At 39.6% G+C, this 19,745-nt stretch overlaps 1 long non-coding RNA gene across 1 annotated transcript in view; it reads left to right on the plus strand.

The window, feature by feature from the left end:
- The first annotated feature begins 821 nt into the window (after positions 1-821).
- The window catches only part of LOC134367082 (uncharacterized), a 69,474-nt gene continuing 50,550 nt past the window's right edge, over positions 822-19,745 (plus strand). Inside the window, exons 1-2 of the long non-coding RNA XR_010022381.1 lie at positions 822-903; positions 1,191-1,252. This is a non-coding gene — a long non-coding RNA (uncharacterized LOC134367082). The remainder of the gene's footprint in view (positions 904-1,190; positions 1,253-19,745) is intronic.

Below are 19,745 nucleotides of genomic sequence, written 5' to 3' on the forward strand. Positions count from 1 at the left end.
CATGTTTACCATCACTGTCTGTTCTGGATGTCACTCCAAAGGTCCCTGAAACCCCAGTAAATACAAAATCTGGAAAGAGCCAGGAGGCAGCATCTTTGTTTGGTTTTCCTTAGGGTCAGCTTGTTATTAGACTTTGGAAATACCCCCATGTACTAATTTTCTTATCTGTGCTCACATTTGTAAAAATGGCATAAAAGAAAATAAGAGAACATAATGATTAGTGCAAGAACCTGAATTTCTCACCACCCAGTGTCTGTGATTCTTGCCTATATTTTATGAGCCAACTGGGCAAGATGCTCCATACAGAGAAGGAGGATTTTTCCCAATTCTAAGATATTTTTTTTCAACATAAATTGTCAAAATAAACACTGTAAGCCTGTTTGCTTATATCACCATAGAAGTCAGAAACATAAGGAAAACAGAAATTTACATGTCAATACTAATTCTCTTTAAGATGAACCTCGCTAGGGTATGTTCTCATCTTTACAACAGGAGGAGGAAGGTAAACATTGCTGGAAAGGAAGGACAGAGGGTAACAACAGAATGAGACCTTTTTGACTTTATTTATAGAAATGAAATCATTAGGACAAAGATGGCTTCTCTATTGCAGCCTTCCAACTGACTGTCAAAATAAACTACAAGTTACCACACCATATATAATTGGTGTGACATCTGGAGCTCCATGAAAGGCCACTGTTTCTCTAACTTTAGCTAACCGGTGCAATTCCTGTAGCATGCTTAGGATTAGCTGTCAGAGCCAGAGGGTCCAATTACCCTGCGGCTTGTTTTAGAATCCTCTCCCTTTCTCTCTGGCTGGCTAGCAGAGATTTTCCCTCACTGCACTCATATCATTCCTACATTGAAAAAAACCTACTCTCCTGCCAAATACATACAGGCAGAGAGGTAATAGAGGTAGTTATATATCTATTTGAAGGAACTTTCAAATCATTTTGCAATTGATAATTCCTAATTTGCTTGATTGCATGTACATTTCACATCTTTTCCTGGACAAGGGAGCCAAGATTGTGTGTTTTTTATTTATGGCTTGAAGTTTAGGAGAGAAGGAGGATGAGGAGGAAAATAATTTGGAGATTTTATGGAGAGAAGGGATTGGGATTTTCACTCTGGTGTGGAGTCCACTGGAATCACTGAGGCCAGGCAGCTCTACTGACTGCATTTCACATTTTAAGTTTCAGACACAACTTCAAAACCAGAGAGGAGCCTCTCCAAGGAACTGACAGATGCAAGCCTGGTAAGTCACTGCTTAGGATTTAAACTTTCATCTGAAGCAAAACACTAGCAAGAATATACTTTAGGAAGAAATGTTTGAGTCCTTAAAAATTCTATTCTTTCTATATCTATTGTGTGAAAATAATAATTCTTACATGGTAGCAAAGGTGATTTGGGCTATTTATTTGCTAGGCTGCTTTGGGACATGTTTTCCTTCTGGAGGAAAGAAAATCAGAAAAATATTCTCAGTTTTACCATCTAAATCTACTCAGCACAAAATCAAATTGCCAGTGGCATGGTATTTGAGGATTTAGGCAGGTTAATGACCTGTGAATTATGCTTTTCTTTCAGTATGTTCTGAAATAGTGACTGATTTGGATCATGTAGGGTTTTAGTGAACATACACTGAGGGATGATTTTTTTAATTAGAAAACTGAAGTCTATCTTGATTCACAAGATCTAGTTCCATTTTTAAAAATAGAATGGAAAGTTTGCTTTTTGTCCTTTATTTAATAATATCTTTAGTGTTAAAGAGATGAAATCACGGCAAAAATGTAGAGTAAATGACAGAAAAGTTACAAAGGAAACTGTAAAAATTGTTAGAATAACATGCCATATATTTCCAAAGAAAAGTTGGACGTTTAAACTTTAAAACACAGAGTTAGAAACAATTCCTTTTACTTTCTACTTACTTATAAAAATTTTCTTTATCTTTGTAATCAAACTCATTAAGTTGGCTAGTTTATGGCTTTCATCAACTGAGTGGGGAAATACCTAAATACGAAATTATTGCAATTTATTAAATGTCAAAGAGAAACTTGTTAACTAGCACATCAGACAACCAGTCACCAGGCACAGCAGGTGCTAACAGCAGAAAGTATCAGTGTTCCCCTTCAGACAACTAAGGACCACACAAAATGAGTAAGTTTATAAATAATTAGAAAAAAAAAAGATTAGAAAGCATGCAACCTCATGTGATGCTATATGTTCCTAAGAAGAATAAATATCATGATTAAGGTCATTAATAACAATGACAGAGTATCAGTGTGATGGAAACTGTGTAAAATGGAGATGCAATTTCAGCCTGCTTTCCTAATCACAATTGAATAAATGGAAAGGACATAAGACAGGAGTGAGATTTAAAGGACGAATGTGGGCTGGCAAAGGAGGGGGTGAGGGGCTAGCAGCACTGTCTTGGGAGTGTTTGATGTACTTTCTTGGCTCTGAACTGAAAAGACAGACTTCTCAGGAAGAACTCTTTCAGTCATGAGCTGTGATTTCTTTCCCCTCTCTGTCCTGGTAATTTTATTTCCCTGAGATGTGGGGAGGAATGGAGTCTCTTCTGGATGCTCTTTTTCCTTCGAAAAGGAGGAAATGAGATTTTCAGGATGGAATTCCAGCCAAGTTAGGGAAACCCTAAGGGACTCCATGGGATTCTAGAGGGTCCATGCTTGGGTAGAACTAAGAAAGCCTGTGAACTCCCTGCAATTTTATGAGCAATTGTTAGTTGGGAATCACTGCTGTGCATATGTGAAATTTTTGAAGGAAAAGCACTCACTCAAGTGGAGGAGAGAGAAGTTTTTGAACTAAGGCTGCCTCTGAAGCCAGGACTTTCACTGCTCCAGCACTTACACCCTATATCTCAGGATATTCATGAAAACAACAGGCCAGCACGAGACCTCTCTGCTTGTGCTTTGTAGGGTGTCTGCATGGAGAGAGAGAGGCGAAAAGCCTTCCTGCCCTTTGTCAGTAAATACCAGACAGCCAGGGAGATTTAAGAGTGCTATAATTCGGTTAGTCTGGACCACGTGATGGCAGAGAGGGTCTTGGCCACGAGAGGAACTGAGGCTGTCTGCAGTGGCACTGAGTTGGATCCAGGGATGAGATGAAGATGCAGGTGGAGAATCAGAATCCTTGCACATTAAGATCATAGTAAGGAAGAGAGTGATGCACAGGAAACCTGAGGATCAAGGCAAGGAGCAAAGTTGGAAGCTAGCAGGGAGGTCGGTGCTGAGATCCAGAAGCTGCATGGGGCGGGTGGAAGGGAGGGAATGGCGGTGAGTGATTCTGCACTGGTTCTGCTAACACAGTGTGCGCCTCCGCATACCAGGTGCACGAGATGGGGCCGATCGTGTCTCAATACTGTGGCTAGGAGAACTCTGCCTAAAATCTTATATTATTAGCTGAAAGTTACCTAAGAAATCTATTCCAACTCCCTCATTTCATATGCATGGAAAGTGAAGCCCAGATATTTATTCAAGATTTCATAAATAATAACTAGCAGAGCCAGGCCAGAGCCTGTCTGCTCTTCCCTAGTCCACTGAGTGGTCAGCTTTGCCACCACTATCTGCCTCAAGATCTCCACGTTCAATCCTTGATTATGTCTGTCACCACAAGAGGCCCCAGACCCCTGGGTCCCCAGTAATCTCCCGTGTCTATTCATACAATTCTGTACATCCCTCTTCTTCCCCATCATTCACTCCTCCCAAACTCCTGGAATCCTCCCACCATGCCCTAGAACTCATGAGCCATCACCAGGTCATTCCCCCACAGCCTCAAGCTTTTTTTCTCAATGTTTCTTTCACTGCCTAACAGAAACCCAAGTCTCCTCTGAGGACCCTGCTTCTCCCGCAGCTCTCTTAGGCAGTAGGTAGGAAGGATGTCCTCTCTTCTCCTTATTACTCCTTGCACACTCTTTCTTCCTTATCCTAAAATCTCCCAGCTTTGAAACCCATGCCATCAGACTATGTCACCCACTCCTGCTCACTTTGAAGCCATCAACTTGGGTCAAGTTGTATTGTAAGGCCTCTAATTTCAAGGGTTACCTTGACATCTTTGAGCCTCCTGGGGTTCCGAAGCCCTAACCATGAGTTACCGTGCTCTTACCAGCCATCCCCCAACCCAGCAGTAGAGATTCCCCATCCAACTAGTTCTCTTATCAGCTGGACCAGCTGCACTCCACCTGGTCCTCAACCTTATGGGTTTCTCTTCCCTGCCAGCCTGTGAAATGATCCGAACAAGCCAATCGCATTCTCCTGTGAGAACCAGGGGGCACCTCCTCCCCTTGTTACTACAAAGTTTCCTCCCACAGTCTCTGCTGGTTCACTCCATTCCTGAGTGGAACCCCCACATGGCCCTGTTCCATATGGCATGCAGTGTCCTCCTCCACCTGGGCTGTGAGTTTGTGATGAATAAGCTGCTGCTAATCCCATCTGTCCAACGTTGGGTGTCTTGCGTTCAGCCACCTTGTGCTATTTAAGGCAGGAGAGCCCCTCTTCACCAATGGGGTGCATAGGAGGTTATCAGAACAGTCAAGCACTCTCATTTCTGGATCCCTTTCAGCTCCTGAATCACTATCAGTCACTGTAAACACAGTTAGAGGATGCAAAAACTCATCTCTGCTACCTTTTTTTTAAAAAAAAACTTCTTTTATAACCTCCGTGCTGGGCCCCAGGACTCAGTCCTGGGCACCCATTCAGTATCTCATCTTCTTAGATGTCCTTACCCTCAGCAGTCATCATTCCACTGTTCAACTTCTCAGGGTTTCAGTCCAGACATCTGGAAAATGGAAATATATGCCCCTCATGGATTCATTGTGAAGATTAAGTAAGAATAATAGCTAACATTTATTGATGCTATATACCAGACACTGCCATATACCAAACACTGTTCCGTGCACCTTATATGTATTAATTTCTTTAATCCTCACAACACTATGAGTAGGGATAATTACTGCCATGATCACCTAATGAGAGAGATGAATGTCAGAGATTAAGTGATCTGTCCCAGGCTGCCCAGTGAGCAGAGCAAATTTCAAACCTGGGTAATCTGTCTCCATGGGTCATTATGACATTTCATCTCTGCTATACTAATTAAAAAACTATTCTGTCTCTCAAAGATAGCCTAATAAAATAATAATAAAAATAGCTACATTTATTAAATGCCAGCTCTTGCAAAACACTGTGATTGCTACCTACACTGGCCTCACTATAGGCTCGCAGTACCTCACAGAGTTATTATGAGGGTTAAATGACATGCAAAGTGACCACATATAATAGAAAAGGTATGGTTTCCACCCAGAGAAAATCAGTATTAATACCTTTAAATAGAAACTTCTATAAGTTTTCTTATACCTACTCCCAAATAAGTAAGTAAATATGGGTTATATTGTACATCCCATTTTTTTTTTAACTTTCCAAATTATCATGAATGTCTTTCCATGTCAATAGTCATTAACAGCATGCATTCCCGATGGTTTTAGTATTGTCCCCAAGTTGGCAAAAATTGGTTAAGGTGAAAACGCTTAGGTAATTACAATGGTTTGTGGCCCTCCAAAGAGCTTCGGTTGCAAACAGATATATATCTATGGTTTTAAAATTTCATGGGGAGGAGAGAATGGGTGGGAGACAGAAAAAAAAAAAAAGTCTAAGAAGGCTCCAAAGAGGGGCAATAATGAATGAAGTCTGAGAGACACTGATCTACGACATCATTTCACGTAACAGGACAGTATTCCCTGGTATGAATATACGATAATTTAACTGACATTCTGTTATTGAAAACTAAAGAGGTTTCCAGTTTTTAGCACCATAAACAATGCTGCAATGAACACCGTACAATGAATATTTTGTGCATCTTTTAAATTATTTTATTAAGAACCGTTGCCAGAAGAGGAATTAAAGGTAAAAGGACGTTTCACGGCTTCTGATATAGTCAGGCCTCCACGTTAGACAGTTTTCAGGGATATTTTCAATTCAAGCGATACACAAAATGAGAGAAGAGAGAAGGCTTTTCTTCATACAGCTAAGGTTAATAAATTCACTACTAGTGTGAGATTGTACTTTAAAAAGTCAAAGCAAATATCTGTTTGTCAAGATGTCTTTTGTCCAGAATGATCTGAAACATTTTCACTTTAAACTTTGTATTGTCAATAAAAAGAACTTCCTTCCTCAAGTAACTTGATGGTAATATTTTTGCACATTTTTATTATGTAAACAGAACATTAAATAAGTTGAACTCAACATGATTTAAGCTGAAAAGACCTTGATCTTCCCATCTACTGGAACTTCAAATGCACTGTTTCTTCCCACAAACTTGCGGACTCACAGGTGGATCCTATAGCTTTTCCAGGCTCTCTTACTCTTAAAGAGCAAAAAGTTTTCTATAATTATTAGTATCAAGAAGAGTCTCATTTCAGTAATTAAATGTCCAATCTAGCAAAATAATAAAATCTCAAGCTTTATTCAAAGGGAAAGCTTCTCTTTCCCCTGGGCCTGTTTCATGCTGGGAAGTCTACCACGGGGTGGCTTCCTGTTTGCAGGGTACCAGGATTTTGTACTCTGGAATGATAAGATATGCAGATGCAGAAATGACAGTCATGAAGGAAGACATTATTACTCACAGTTCCCTTGAGGCAGGAGGCATGGCAGGCCACGCAGGGCCACATGAGAAGCACCGGGGTCGGTTGGCAGCAGGAGGAGGAAGGGAAAGCACGGGCCAGAGCCTTTGTTGTGGTTTCAGTGGGAATGGGCAAGGCAGGGCAAGCAGGCTTAAAATTCTCTTGTTTGAATAACTTCAGCAGGCACTGGGGTGCAGTAAAGAACTGTCTCTAGTTTTCTGGTATCTGGCCAGGGGTAACCAGGGTAGGGTGATAGTGACCCAGAGTATAAGAGTCTGATAAAGGAGGTGGCAGGGGGTGAGGGCTTTGGAGTGGCTGGTTTGCACATGAAAGGTGCTCACAAAAGAGTCATTTACTGTCTGTAGGAACTGGCTAGCCCTGGAAGGGGCAGTATCTCCAGGTTGACAAGGCCCTAGGTGTCAAAGCATCAGAAATATAGAAAATAAAAGGCAAGATTAATGCACTTCTGTTCTCTGTTTCCACTGTGCTCTCCTGCTTGGCCTCTACCCAGACCCTGACCACCCACCACCCACAGATAGCTGGGCTGCTTTCAACCAGGAAGGAAGGCAAGGCCTGGCTAGTCTGTCGGGAGTGCACTCTGCATGTGGGGGATTCCCACAGCCGATTCCTTTTCTGGGAAATGAAGGAACTTTTTTGAGTTTTTAAAGAATCCCCTTTGGGTACCTCCCACTGAGTTCTAGTGAGGTGGATCCTGACTTTGCTAGCTGGCCACATTCAACCTCTTCAAACCCTCAGCCTCTTTGACTGAGGTCTACCTGCAACTTCTTCCTGCTGAGGTGAGGTGGGCTTGCCCTGGGAGAAGGTCTCTGAGAAACATCCCCTTTTGTAAATAACCCTCTCCAGCTGCCACTGTGGGCTGCCCCACTTACCCAAGTGAAGAAAGGTGCACTGTGTTTAGGCACTGGGGGAAGGTGATGTGCTCCCAACTCAGCCTCTTTCTTTCTGTAGGGTTACGTGACTATGCCAATTGTAAAGCTAGGCAATTGTATTGTTAAAACAAGTCATAACTAAAGCCAAAACATTTCATTATTTTAGTTATACTAAGTTTCCATTTGTATTGTCAGGGCTAGGGCTCAGATGCTTCAAACCCATTGCACAGACTGGGTCACCAGACCCCTCACACACAGGTCCATGCTAGGTAATTGGGAAAGATCCTGGGAGCCATTGGCAGATGACACGAGCTCAGTCCTCAGCAGTAGCAGCAGCAGAAGCAGCAGCAGCGGTGGCCTCTCATCCTGGGGGCACTGGCAGCAACAGCCTCCAACAGCAGTAGCAGCCTCCCCCTGGTTCCCCCCGCCCCCCGGCGACATCCCGGGGTCGGGGGTGGGGACAGCCGCGTGGATCAGAGCCACTCATCCTTTATACTTAAGTCCATAACCCAGGACACCTGGGTGCACATGTGCAATTACATTAGACAATAACCAAGGAACACCTGGGAGCATGTGCATATTTACAACAAATGCTCGGCAAGATTCTTAACATCTGAGGGGTCCTGACCATTTTCCTATGTTTTCCCTACACTTTCTCTTTCTCCTCTGTCACGTCAGACTGGTCTAGCAACACCATCTCCGACCACCCTTAATGCGTGTGCCAAGCTCTCCGTGTGGTTCTGCCGAAGCTCTCCTCCCGATCAGCTTCTAGTGGGCGTGAAGCATCCGCTCCTGCACAGAACCCATAACTTGATCCAAAGAACTGCCCCCTCCTCCACTCTTCCTCTTTGCTTTCATTCCTTTTACAGCTCCAGTTGGCTGATGGGCCAAGCTTTGTAAAAACATTTCACCTCTTCCATGCCTTGCCTGGTGGTCTTTACAGTTTAATAGTATCTGGAACGTATTATTTCTCAGCCTCTGAGTCAAAACCTGAAACAAAACAAGTCACATCCTGATATCCTGTTAAAATTAAAAATAAAAACCACTAAAGAAAAAGGGGAAACATCCATTAAATATGGTGAAATGTGCTGATACTTCAAAAACTTTCAGAGGAAATAAACCACATTAACCATCTAAAAAGTGAGTCAAACACTAGTTTTGTCATAACGTAATTACCGCAGCAGTTGCACCTTGTCGGCTTGGAATTTAACTCCATATTTATACTTACAAGTCAGCTCAGATATTTCTTCTGTATCAAAAGCATATAACCTGATTTTTTATTATTGGTTGCTACTACATCAAGGCAAGAGTTTGGTGCTATTTTTAAAATAACATATTCTAAATTATTGGAAATTATATCCAGTGGCTATGCTTTGCCCTTGGCCATATCAAATAATAGAAATTAGGGTTTTCAAAACTTCTTTCAAGTCCCAGCTTTCTCTAGATAAATTTAGTGGCCAGTTATGCTTAAAAGAGATATTATTTTGACTCAGAATAAGTTTCTATCCAATGGCTTCTTTGACCTTTTTGTTCAGAGCAAAGCTTACAAGAACTGATGAAGATCTGAGAATAGTGGTGCCAATTTTATTCCTAGAGTGTGTTTGCTTTTGGGGGTATTGTCCTTATTATTGATTATTTTATTTGTACACACTAGATTATTTTAAACTTAGCTTCATTTTATGGCACAATTAAAATCTCATAGCAATTAAATAAATGGTGGCTGGAAAATTCAGGCATTATATCTCACTGTTGCAAATTAGAGTGTAAGGCAGCCAGGTAACTTTAAGTTACAGATTATATGTATTAAGTGAACCAACACCTCCTGAGTTTCAGAGTTAATTTCTAAAACTTAAGCTGTTTTTCAGCCACCATTCCGGAGTTTCTTCTTGAGTTTAAATTCAGTAGGAAATTGAATTTTTTCTTACTTTGTAAGAATCAGAATCTGTTCCAGTTATCTATTGCTGCATAACAAATAACCCCAAAACTTAGTGTCTCAAAGCAATGACTACCATTTAGTATTTCTCATGGTTTTCATGGGTCAGGAGCTTGGGAGTGGCTCAGCTGAGTAGCTCTGCTGCACGGCTGCCCATGTGGCTGGGGTCTGCTGGTGGCTGCAGTGGGATCGACAGTGAGCTGGAGCCTCTGGGGACTGGCTACACATCTCTCTTCATGTGCTCTCTCCTCATGACTAGCTCCTGCTTCCTCATTGCATGGCAGCCTCAGACTTCTTACACGGTGGCTCAGAGCTTCAAAGTCTAGTGTCCCAAGAAAGAAAGCCAGGAGGAGATTGTATTGCCTATAATGACTTTGCCTTGGAAGTCTTCCTGCATTATTTCTGCCGTATTCTCTTCATTGAGGCAGTCATCAAGTTCCACCCAAGTTTAAGGGGAGGGGATAGAGACTCCACCTCTTGATGAGAGAATTGCAAAGTTCTGAAAGGACATGTGGGATCAGGAATATTATTGTGGCCACTTTGGGAAAATAAAATATGTCACAGTTCCTTCTCCAGCTACGGTAATCTACATCCCTCCCATATGCAAGATGCATTCGTCCCCTTTCTTCTGACACTCAAAATATCATGCATTAAGGCATCAAGCTCAGGCTTGAGGTCCAGAATCAAGTTATCCAAATTAGGTATAGGTGCAGCTGAGTCCTCTCAAAGTGTGGTTCTTCAGGTAAAACTCCTTAAGTAATGTTTCTCCCAATCTCAAGACTTGCAAGGGACAATTTATCTGCCATCTACATGTGCAACCTACAATAGGTGGCACAATGTAGGATAACTGCCATAGATGCCCATTCAAAAGTGGGGGAACAGGATGCATGCAGCAGTCACTGGTTGATGGCAGTTCTGAAAAACAATCAGGCACTTGTTCCCAGGTTCTTGATTAGGGCTTACACCTATTACCCTAGGAATAGTTCTCTACAGCTCTTGTCTCTGCCCTCTAGGCTCTTAATTCCCCCCTTTCAATAAAATATAGCCCATGTTTGCAGCCATGTTCTTTTTCCATCCTGCTTTCTGTCTGTAGAAGTTTGCAGATATAAAGATTGTTTTATATTTTATAATGTTTCCATCTTTTCCTATCCCAGTTGATGTTGTTTCTGCTTATACGATTCTCCTAAAAACTCTCTAGGTTTCCTATAAATCATAATAGCATTTTCAGTATGAAAATGGCAAAATATTTAAACAGATAATTTCACAGAAAAAAACGCAAATGGCTCTTAATGCTCAAAGTAAGAGAAAAACATTAAAATTCACTGAGTATTGGTGGGGGGGCTTCTAGAGTGCTGGCAATCTTCTGTTTCCTAATTGGTGTACAAGTTACACAGGTGTGTTCAATTTGAGAAAATTCACTGTCTGTACACTTATGTACACTTTCCTGTATGTATTCCATACTTCAATAGCAAGTTAATAAGCAAACTACACTGAGATACCACATCTCACTTATCAGCTAGGCACACATCACAAAGTTAGAAAAAATATCCTCTAGAGGAGGCAATAGGAAAATAGGACCTTTTGTACATTGCTGGTGAACATGCAAACTGGTACAAACCTCAGAGTGGGACATTTTTGCAATATTTAACGAAATTCTTTATGCATTTATCCTTTGACCTGCAGCCCTACTTCTAGAAATCTATCCCAAAGACTCATGGGCAAAACTATGAAATGACAGTATGTACAAGGCTACTCACTGCTGTGTTAATTCGAAATAGCAAGGCACTGTAAACAACCCAAATGTCTTCAGTAGGAGTCTGATTGCTATAAATTTCACACGAAGCATTATTATGTAGCTGTAAAAAAAAAAAAAATGAGAATGATCTCTATACACTATTATGGAATTATCTCCCTATATATTGTAAAGTTTTAAAAGGTGGGCTATGGAATAGTGTTAAAAGCTGGAGCAAGTGAAACAGTACACGAGTGTACCAATAGTTTCAAAAAGAAACAGATGAAACATAAAGTGAATACAAAATTGCTACTGATAGAGAGGGAAGGAACAGGGTGGGAGGAACAAGAATGAATCTTGTTTTATATTTCCTTCAGAAACGTGAAAATGTTTTACATAATTTTTAAAAAGCATAAAAGTACATTTAAAATTGAATGCAAACCAAGACAAATGTCCCTAACTGCACATCACGTTCATGAAGTTTAGATTGAGGGTGAGTACAGTGACCATAAAATTTGTCATCCTAATTGGGAGACTTTTGAGAGCGAAAAAGAGTGCTGTTAATAATTATTCCAGGATAACAGGTATAAACCAAACTGACCTTGGCCAATTAGGACCCATGGCTACTCTAGGTTGGACATTATTAAGGAATTACTCTTAATTTTGTTACATGTAGTAATATCAGTTATAGATGCATATTGAAGTTATTACAGACGACATAACATAATGTGTGAGATTTGCTTTTAGATGCTGCTTCTTAAACTTGCATGCATCAGAATCACTTCGAGAACGTGTTCAAACACAGAAGACTGAGCCTCAAGCCCAGAGATTCTGATTTGCTGGGTCTCAAGTGGACCTGAGAATTTGCCTTTCCAAAAGGTTCCTGATAATGCCAGTGTTGCTGGTTTTTAGACCCCACCTTCAGTAGCTCTGTTTTAAAACACTTCACTTCAGCTATGTGTGTGTGTGTGTGTCCTCATATAAAAACTACATATATATAAAAAATATACATATATATATAGACACACACAGACATACATAGACACGTATAGTCATCCTCTCTGCCTCCATCCAAGTGTGTGTTATGTGTGTGTGTGTGTGAGAGAGAGAGAGAGAGAGAGAGAGAGAGCTGCAATGAGATTGGCAACACACTGATTGATCATTATTAAGTCGGGTGATGAGTATACAAAATTATTTTACTATTCTCTCCATCTTTGTGTGTGTTTGAAATTTTCCTTAATAATGAATTAGTTCTGTTTTCTTTTGTTTCACCAATTCAGAAGTTTGAGGTCCAACTCAAATGGAGCCTCGTATATTTCCTTGATCCCCTTAATTAGAACACACTGATTTTTCTTTATTTTCATAAGAATTGTATTTATACTTGCCACAGTGAAAGCCAGTAAAAATGAAACATACAGAAAAATTCACCCTACATGCTGTCATCTGTGATCCACATTTTATGATTATGCGTGCTAGTGCAACGAAAATTCTACAGAATGTGACCAGAGAATGAGTCCTTATCTAAAACACATGCTGAAATTTGAAAACAGATGTAGAACAGCATTTTTTTTTCTTCTTTTTCTTTAACGTTGAAGTTCTTTTAATTGTTCCCCTGTATCACTTTGCCTCTGTTACAACTTTCCTAAAGTTATTCTCTTGCCTTTTCTGTGCGCTATTTCTGTTCCTACATCTCTTCCTACCTCTGCTTCTCCCATTTCTTTTCTTGATTCACCCCCACCCCCCCCCCATATCCTTTCCTCTATTCTCTCTGCCTTTCTAAATATATTTTAGATTATTTTTGGTTTTGAGACGGGTTTTGCATTTTCTGTTCTTAGTTTGCAATGTGATTGGGATATTTTATATTTCTTCTCTCAAAAATTGAATTGCCTTGAATTTATGTAAAAAGCTCTTAGATGATCTTTTTAAACACCTGAGTATAAGATCTTCACAGGAAAAAATATCCCCACCATTAAAGGGACAGACCACATTTCTGGGCTTCTGTAAGGTTTTTGGCTTCTTCCTAGACATACCCCTGAAGACAGCCTGCAGTTTGACTGAAAGGTGAAGTTTTACATAAACCATGCAATCCCCATCTATGAAGGTGGGGATTTCATTCCTCAGTCCCCACATTCTGAAGACCATTTAACTTAGCACAGTACGGTAAAATGCTGCTATACTTTACAATTTTTACAGAACTTTATGTTTTGTGACAGTTACAAATGAGCGGACTATGACTGACAGTTTTACTGGAGCCATACTTCAAGGGAATTCATAAGTAATATGAACTGAACAATATTTTGTCAGACAAAGCCTTGACTGAAGCTGATAATTTAGAGTTTGAGAAATCTATTTAGGAAATGACAGCAAACAGAAAGCCCTCTAGATTGCACACCTCACGCTCAGCTTTGCAGTTCATTCTATTCTGTATACATACATGTGCCTAAAGTTTTAACAGGAAATTTTTGGTTAACCACCATCCCTGATCACTGTTAAATAAAAAGTTTAGTATCTTTAAAAATTTGACTTTCAAATGACTCCTCTGAAAAAAAAAAATCCACAAGTGACTTGCTTTCTAATAGGCACTTCGCTAAGTGTTTTACATTACATGTAATTAACTTACATTAATCATGTAATTTTCACAACCCTCTGTTGAGGTGAAGTCATCAAATGATGACTGGAAATAAAAATAAATTTACCTCACTACATAAATAAATTTGGAGAGAAATAAATCTGCCTTAATAAATGAGGGTACTTCAAAAAGTTCATGGGAAAAAAATCACATTATCTTTTAATGCTATTTTTCCATGAACTTTTTGAAGTACCCTCATACTTATGTGTAAAATGAATATATTCAGTAAATTTGATGGTGGGAAAATAATGGGAAGTATAACAAAATATCTTTAAATTATTTTTTTCTAAACAGATATGTTAAGAAACTACTGGATAACTTGGCTAAAAATACTCTTTTGGGTGTGATTTGATCTGAAAATGTTCAGGAAAAAATGGTTTGACCCATTTAACAAGTCTCTTAAGACTAAATGTTACGAGGTTAAGCAAACGAATTATTTGATTCAACATACAAATTGAAATTAAAGAAGGAAGGTATTTAAAGGAAGTTAGCAATTTAGTTGCCAGGGCAACTTTTTCATGAACAAAAGGAAAACACAGGAAAATATAGCGTGCGCCATGGTTTTTCTTTGTTTCTCTTTTTTCTTCTGCTAGTCCGAAAGGAAGAGGGCACTCAGGGTCTTGGAGCGGGCAGGAAGAAAAGTAGCATTCTCCTAAAAAAAGAAGACTCAGGGAATTTAGATTCCTGGGATAATTGGGAAATAGAGAAAATCCTAGTAATTTGAGTAAGGAGGTAATTAAAGGTCTGACAGCTAAAGCAATAAGCTTTCTTGTCAAACCAGATTATTCTGTATGTATAATATGTACGTCTAGGCAATTTCTGATTTTAAGAAAAGTCTCAGGGAGTCTTAAAGTCAGAAATATTAAATGTGAATCTAGATCATTCAGTACCAAAATAGACCTGGGTGTTTGAGTTTCTTCAAATCTTCCTCTGTATCAGCTTATGTTGGTTATGCAAGAGCTGGTAAATAGTTTTTCCTTTCTTAAGAAAAAGAATAATTCATTTTAGACAAGAACAATTAGCTGAACTATGACTAGGTGTGTTACTTCTTAGCTGGAAACTATACACAGTTCACCTGCGTATACAACCTTGGAAGCATCACTCTCTACCTGGCAGCTTCTCTATTAGGAACATAATCAATGTTTAGGCTAGTACTGTAGTTGTGTATTCAAACTTTTTGTGATATTACATATTTTAAGCTTACTACTTTATAAGGAATTATTACACACACTAGGTCAGCGTCTACATGGTAACCTGAGTATTTTCCCATTTCCAATAAAACTCTAGTTTCTTAGAGCTCGATATTTTCTGAGCTTTGCAGGAAGCAGTCAGAAAGCAGTGTCTGTTACCCAGTGCTCTGCAAAGACGTTTCCTTCAGCTCGCAGTTTAGCTTGGTGTCGTTTTCCTCCTGCCTTGGCCAAGCTGACAATTAGAGCTTAGAAAGGTTATAAAGCAGCACTTGGCCATTTGTATATCTTCCTTAGAGAAATGCCTACTTAGCTCTTTTGCCCATTTTTTAATTGGGTTGCTTGTTTTCTTCTTGTATTGTTGTTTGAGTTCCTTATATATTGATGGGTGGATACGGAAAATGTGGTACATCTACACAATGGAATACTACTCAGCTATAAAAACGAATGAAATACTGCCATTTGCAACAACATGGATGGACCTTGAGAGAATTATATTAAATGAAACAAGTCAGGCACAGAAAGAGAAATACCACATGTTCTCACTTATTGGAGGGAGCTAAAAATTAATATATAAATTCACACACACACACACACACACACAAAAAAAAAAAAAACCGGGGGGGGGGAAGAAGATATAACAACCACAATTACTTGAAGTTGATACGACAAGCAAACAGAAGGGACATTGTTGGGGGGGAGGGGGGAGGGAGGAGGGAGGGAGGTTTTGGTGATGGGGAGCAATAATCAGCCACAATGTATATCGACAAAATAAAATTTTAAAAAATAAATAAATAAATAAATAAAATAAATAATAAATTTATATGTACTAATGTAAAAAAATAAAAATAAAAAATAAAGCAGCACTTGGGTAGCACTCTGCTTCCCCCTCTTGGGGCAAGCAAGCAGGTCAGGGACACCTGAGGTGAGGTTATGACAGGGCTTCTCAACAGTTCTGGCTCAAAGAGGCCAAGACTAAAGGTAATAATTACTTTGCCCTGGGCTGATGCTACTTTTGTACACTATGAGAGCAACTGAGATGACCATGTCCCATGTTCAGATCTAAGGTCCCGATCAGCTGTAGTTTCTCTTTCAGACAAAAGTGATGCCGATGAATGTTACTTCTGCTTGGACATCACTTTTCTCCTCATTTTAAAATGCCGTCTTACCAGGCGGTGCATTGATTAGAGGAAGACGCTTTAAATAAATAGGACTTGGTTTTTTTCTTTCTTTCTAAGCATTGGTCCCTAGAGATCGGTTTTCATAACATCTCTGGAGCTTTCTCTGTTTTCTTTTATTCCATCGCCATCAGCTATGTCTGTTCTTGGCAGAGAGTCTTGGCAGAGAGCCTTGGCTTTCTAGGCTATTCGGAAGCTATGACATATCTTCATGCCTCAATTTCCCTTTTGTCCCCTTCCAATGTTACTATGTATTTATAGATCCTTTCCTCCTTTCCTTCTAAGGGAAATGGAATCCTTAATTTATTTCTAAAACTAATTTTTTTCAACTTTGCTAATCATCTTTCTCCTTTCCCACCTTCTCTGGAGATTTATTTCATTGATTTTTCTACTCATTTATCTTTTCTATTTTTTCCTTCCTCCCTGCACAGATGTTACCCTTGTACAAAAATCTCCCCTAAGGTCACACTCTCCACCAAGTGACTTCCTTTTTCCTGTCCTTTGTTTCACTGCCAAACTTCTTGGAAGAGCTTTCTCATCTCATTTATTTCTCAATCCTGAGAAACTTGGTTTCAGTCCTTGCCACTCAACTGAAATTGGCATAGCAAAGGTCACCCATGACCTCCCAAGTGCCCCATCCAATGTACTTCTGAGTGGTCACCTCCCTGGACCTCACTCCAGGCCTCCCTTCTGGAACTCCTCCTTGAGCACATGAAGCAGATCTCGTCTCTTCCTTTTCCTCTCTCTCTTCCTATTCTCTCTTTCACCCTGAAATGTCTCCCAGGATTCTGTCCTGGGGCTGATTTTAATTGGGGCTGAGGAGATGGCCGTGGTGATGGCTCCTACCATATTCTCTCTAATGATGCTTCTAGGCGTGGGTCATCTCTTGGTTTCCATTTTCCCCTTTTCCCTAGGGTATTAAAGAAACTAGAATGCTTCAAAATATTTGAAACTGAAACCCAGAAATGACCCATTTTTTTTTCTCTTCTTGCCTTGTGTTAATAAAGAAAGGAAGTTACTTTTAGTGACAAGGACCTTGGTCATTCTCTTTGTCGTGTGCTGGCTAATGGAATGGGTCAGGACAGAAGAGGGATTTTATGAGGATATGTACAAACTTGGAGCAGTTCTTGATTCTGGGCCCTTTAGATGAACTTGAAATGACAATTTGAGCTACATTGTGCTGCATAAAGTCTACGTGCCTCCCTGTGTCCAATGTGTCATAAGGGGACATGGCCGCATATGCCACTCGCGTGAAGATTCATTGTACAGAATACTTGTAAGGCACGAGTCCTGCGTCTTTTATTTAGAAAATTGTGATATTTATTACAGGGTACACAGTAAATATTCTTTGCCACATCATTGAGAAATGTCCAGGAAATCACCCAGACAACCTTCCCTGCAGTCTCTGAGTACACTCCCTGAAAGGAGTCCCCGGAGTTAGATGATTCATTTGCGCTACAGATTTGTGTGTGGAGACTGTAGTTGCTCTCCCACTCTCATTTCAGCAAAATCTTCCTTCCTTCCTCTTCTTCTTCTTTTTTTCCCCCTTTTCTTTCCTTCCTTCTTGCTCAGGGGACTATTTTACAGGAAACCATTATTGACTCCTGAAAATTGCATTTTTCAACTTTCTTCCGAAGAACAAAAGACAGTTATGCAAATACTGAACTGAAAGGGGAAAACTTCTTGAAAAGCAGCAAAGAAGACTGAAATGAGATGTAAGATTTGTGTACATCTCAAGACCCTGAGTGAAAAGGAAAGCAGAAAGGCTATCAAGAAAGCACTGGTAACTCTAATGGCCTTTCCAGCCCCTGTGATACCTGTAAAGAAAGAAACCCAATAACCCCAGATGTGTAGCTGAGAGTTTTAGCATCTTAAAATGTACTTAATGTTACACTGATCACCTGTCTTAGTAAAATTTATTTCCAGCACTCATTAAAAGCCCAAAGAACTGTGGTTTTTCTAAGAAGAAGTAAAGATACTGATTATATCAGCTTTGGTTTTCCTTTTTGCAGACTTCGTTTTTAGAGGAATGTGAACACTCGATAATTTCCAAGGAGCATTTACTTACAGTTATGCTTTCAGGTTGTAAAAGAGTTATCTGAAGACTTTTCCCTTATTTTACCTTATTTTCTACCTTGTGTATTCTAGTTCATCTCAAAGGTTTACCCTGGAATAAAACACAGCTCTAATTTAAAATGAAAGTGCATTGGATGGGAAGGGGTTGATTATGATAATGGTATTGTATATTGTTTATTCTTTCCTTCAACCTCCCAAGTATTTCCACTCGTTTGTATCCCAACAAAAAGTTGCTATTTATTCTTCTGTTTAGCTTTGCTTCACATCTCTTTTTCAAGCGGGAGTTGCCCATTCTAACCAAATGTCATCCAGAGTCTGAAACTACATAACATCCATCCTTCAGAATAGTCTACATTGTCAACAACACAGATGCAACACCTTTTTTTCAGCATCTAAAGTTTCTTCAAAGTTGAATGGCAAACAGCAGAGAGCCTATTCTTCCAGAATTCCATTTTCTGTGGAAATGAATCTAGGCTGTATGTTTTAGATACCTGCGGACACAATATTCCAAAATTATCCATCTTGCTCAATAACAGGCCTGAGAACAAACCCCAAAAATGTGAAATTCAGTGGTTTACTTTTGCTTATTTTATAATGATGCTACTATAATCAGTAATAAATAATGACAGTATTTTTCTCAAAGTTTGCCTTGATCAGAATCGCCTGGAAAGTGGTTAAAATATAGATTGCTAAGACTCACCTTCAGAGTTTCTGATTCAGTGGTTCTAGGGAAGCCGGATAATTTGCATTTCTAACAAGTTCCTGGGTGGTGCTGAAGAGGCTGGTACAGAGATTGCACTTTGAGAACCACTGTTCTAATTGCAGTGTTGCAGTGTGATCTTTATACAAGGTGTGATTTAAGTCACTATTTTCACCCTCTGCTCATGCAAGAGAAACTGAAAAAATAATGTGGGAATTTACAATTTGGATGAAGTACACATATTGAGAAAAATTATATTTTTAAAAATTTAGTAACTCATGACTTCAAACGTACATCATAGAAGATTTTAGTAATCTTATAGTACTTTTATAAAAAGTATAATTTTTAGGAAAAAATTATATTTTAAAAACCTGTGATCTCCTATGATTTCAGCACATATAAAACACCTGAGCTTAAGAAGCCACATCATCTCTTGCTCAGTGATATGCTGCTATGGGGACCTTTCTCTCTGGATTCACCTTTGCAAGAGACTGTAAGATTTTGTGCCAGATGGCTATTGCAGAGGCTGGATCCATTAACACACAAAACCTGTCTAAACAGCTTCAGTCTGGTTGGTCTTTTTAACATCACAATATTTAATTAACTGTCATGCACCCAGCTGAAAGGATTGAATCAGTAGGTCCTCCTAACAGCCAAGGCACAGATCAGTGTCTTTCTCTGAAACTTTTACCTTTTGGATTCCAGCACAGCTAGGACTTCCTGCGTCGCTATTCAAAGAAATGATGCAAGAGTAACCCTGAAAGCGTTTTTCTTGGTTTAGCTTCACTTTTTGTT

This window comes from Cynocephalus volans, chromosome 2 (genome assembly GCF_027409185.1).
Source record: "Cynocephalus volans isolate mCynVol1 chromosome 2, mCynVol1.pri, whole genome shotgun sequence".
In the NCBI taxonomy this organism is placed as follows: domain Eukaryota; kingdom Metazoa; phylum Chordata; class Mammalia; order Dermoptera; family Cynocephalidae; genus Cynocephalus; species Cynocephalus volans.